The following is a 231-nucleotide window of genomic DNA, read 5'->3' on the forward strand; positions in this document are numbered from 1 at the left end:
TGACACGATCATAGGCCTTTGCAAAATCCAAGAAGAGGGCGTATTCAGGCTGGCCTCGAGAGCGTAATGTTTTCTGTAGGTCGTGAAGAAAGCGAACATGGTGATGAAGGGAGCGCTCCTTGATAAATCCTTTCTGCTCTGTGTCGATCAACTGCGGGAGGAATCGCTGTAGCCGGTAAGCCAACGCTTTAGACAGAATCTTAACATCGACTTGCATCAGCGAAATTGGTC

The sequence above is a fragment of the Plasmopara halstedii genome (assembly GCF_900000015.1).
Source record: "Plasmopara halstedii genome assembly, contig: Scaffold_113, whole genome shotgun sequence".
Lineage (NCBI taxonomy): Eukaryota > Oomycota > Peronosporomycetes > Peronosporales > Peronosporaceae > Plasmopara > Plasmopara halstedii.